This window comes from Talpa europaea, assembly GCF_964194135.1.
Source record: "Talpa europaea genome assembly, chromosome: 7".
In the NCBI taxonomy this organism is placed as follows: domain Eukaryota; kingdom Metazoa; phylum Chordata; class Mammalia; order Eulipotyphla; family Talpidae; genus Talpa; species Talpa europaea.
In genome coordinates this window covers 9,324,353-9,327,501 of record NC_140074.1, presented here as the reverse complement: position 1 = coordinate 9,327,501, position 3,149 = coordinate 9,324,353, and the positions used below count along the sequence as shown (strand labels likewise).

The window sequence follows — 3,149 nt, the reverse complement described above, 5'->3', positions numbered from 1 at the left end:
TGTAAACCATCAACTTGAAGATGAGGCAAATGGCTCAGCCCCTCACCACATAACATCAGTCCACTGGGAGCAGATCATGAAGCTAGATCTGTGTCTTCATAACATAACAGACAAAATACATATGAGACACTGACATATCTCAAATGGAAGGCTACCCACATTTGCAATTGTGTGAAATATTTTTATAAGTTTTTGCACATAACTAGTAAGATAAAAAAAAGCAGAATAAAGTAATGAGGATAAAGAATATTTAACAAACTAAGTTACGAAATTTGATCTAGTCGATGCATTAACATCATTGACAGGAGAATTTATGTTCTTTCCAAGTTACATGGAGTTATCAACCCTCTCACATAATCTTAGGAGATACATCTCAGGGTGTTCGTGACTAAAATCAGATGATTTACAGGTCATCACTTGAAGGTAATCTTATTGACAAAAGTCTCAAAGGCCTGCTTTATATCTCTATTCCTCAGGCTGTAGATGAAGGGGTTCAGCATGGGGGTGACGACCATGTACATCACAGAGGCGATCATGTCTTTGTCTCTGGAGGTGGATGATGAGGAGAAGTAAACTCCTGCAGCTGTCCCATAGTATGAAGACACAACAAGAAGGTGGGAGCCACAGGTAGAGAAGGTTTTAAAGAGACTTCTAGTGGAGGGGACCCACAGGACAGTAGTCGCTACACAGACATAGGAGCCCTGGATGCCACCCACATACAGGGAAAAGACCAATCCTGCCTCAGTGAAGATGACCAACTCATTGAGGGACACGTCTGAGCAGCTCATCTTCAGGAGTGCAGGGAGGTCACAGAAGAAGTGGGGGATGGTATTGTCAGCACAGAAGGACACTGGATCAAGAGCAGAGTGTGCAACAGAGAGTGGATAAGGGAAAAGATCCAGGATCCTGCTACCAAGGAGACACACAGCTCCTGCCTCATGATGGTGGTGTAGTGTAGGGGCTGACAGATGGCCACGTACCTGTCAAAGGCCATCACTGCAAGAAGGAAACTGTCAAGAACGGCAAAGAACAATAAGAAATATATCTGGGAAATACATCCTCTATAGGAGATGGATAGTTGCTGAGTGTGCATGTTCGTGAGCATCTTAGGGACAGTGACAGATGAGAAGGAGACATCAGTGAAGGCCAAGTGGCTGAGGAAGAAGTACATGGGGGTGTGGAGGCGCGAGTCCAGCCTCATGAGCAGGATGATGAGCAGGTTCCCCAGCACCGTGGTCAGGTACATGCCCAGGAACAGGGCGAAGAACAGACCCCGCTGCTCTGGACGGATGGGGAACCCCAGGAGGGAACTCGGACACGCTGCTCTGGTTCTCCCACCTCATACTCTTCATGACTTTGCCCGGGATGAAGGAAAGAAGGAGAGGTAGGAAGTCTAGAATTATCCGCAATGACTTGGCAATATCGTTTTTACATGAAAGCATGGGGGTTTTGTTTTTTTAATTTTAATTTTATTTTTATATTCCCCATACAATTGCAACCCCCTTATTTTGACCCCAATCTCTCCTTTTCCCCTCTCCCCCCATAGAGTTTTTTCCATGATCTGTTTACTGCTCACCCTGTGGAGTTGTGAATCACAGTCTGTCACAGCGGGCTTAGTACGTAACACTCATGATATCCTGCAAAGCTTTCCTTCCACGGACCAGAGGGCATTTTTCTCTAATTCATAAATTTGACTTGAACAACGGCTTTGGCTCAGGCCCCCCACAAAGCACTGAGTCCATAACAGCAAGCAGGAAATGCAGCCTCTGCCTTCAAGGAGTTTCCATCTTTCTATCATTGCAGGTCACATGACAGTACCTGGCACGCATGGCCAAGTCATGAGATGGGCAGCAGGAGAGAATCCATATCTTCCTCTTGAAGAGACCTACACAATCTAAATTGGAAATTAATAGCTAGTGATTTCTCATCAGTTAGAGAGAAATTGGCAGGATGTAACTGATGAGAGATATTACTATTCCCTGTCAACAAAAGTCATCTAGGATCCTAAGCAAACTCTAATAATGTCAAATATTAGTCTTTAACCTACAGCATGCCAGACTCTATGCCTATGATTTCATATGCACTTTCTACCTAAATCCTAGGAATAGCCCTAAAAAGCAACAGTATAAATCCTATTTCAAGGCCTCCCCGGTGGCACAGTGGATTGAGCGCAGGCTGTGAAGCTGTCCGCAGCCTCTGCAGTGGGGATTCTCGGCTGGCCAGGAAGATTCCAGCATGGTGCAGCAGACCTCTCCTGTCATGCCCGCTGCTCCCCTCTGCAGTGTATCAGTCCCTCTGCCTGTTCTGCTCCCCGCTCTGTCTCTGGTGAATTCTTTCACCCTCCGACGCCTCTGGCTTGTACCCCAGTTCTTGTATATATAAATAAATCTTTAAAAAATACAATTTTACCTATGAGGAACAAAATAAACATATTCTAAGTGTGCAAAGATACATCAATAATCAGCAAAAAAGGCTAAATCACAATATATCTCTCTGTCTGGATTCCAGCTTTTAACCCTCTGCATACTTGTCACACTCCTAGCAGTTAGAATAAGGAGACATGTTGTGTGATGTCATTTGTCATTCCTCGGCCCAAGAGTTATCAGTCATTACTGGTGCATCATACACCAGTAAGCACATTTACAAAGTGCTTTCACATACTTTATTTTCAAATAATTAATGTATACTGGAGATTATATGATAGATAAGGTAAATATACCCTTCATTTCAGAAATGAGAAAAGACTCACAACAAAGATACCACGACCAATGAGGTCTCTTAGTTCTCTAACGGTGGATTCCAGATGCACCCTTCCTTTGGCAGAGAGCGTAGTTAGGATAAGACACACACACACACACACACAATGAGGCAGCATCCGCACTGACTCTCTCAAGCAGGTGTGTAGGACAGCAAGGCCTACTCAGGGACCATGAACTGGCTGAGGGCTCTGCTTATCTGGGTTCACGGTCACCGAGAGGACAGTGTCCGGACCCCTATGTGGAGGCCTGGCTCCCCATTCACATGTGCTGTGTCAGCCTCACTGAGAAACAGAGGAAACAAGCAGGAACCAGCTGGACCAACTGGGTCCTTGATTCGGTGGAGGTGGTGGGGGTTCATTTGTGAGGAAGGTTCTGGGTCTCCAGCCCTGG

General features: G+C 45.3%; 1 pseudogene across 1 annotated transcript; it reads right to left on the bottom strand.

The window, feature by feature from the left end:
• Positions 1–413: 413 nt before the first annotated feature.
• On the bottom strand, positions 414–1,548 carry LOC311172817 (olfactory receptor 1J4-like; annotated as a pseudogene). The gene has a single exon. The product of its transcript is annotated as an olfactory receptor 1J4-like (transcript).
• Between the last annotated feature and the right edge of the window lie 1,601 nt (positions 1,549–3,149).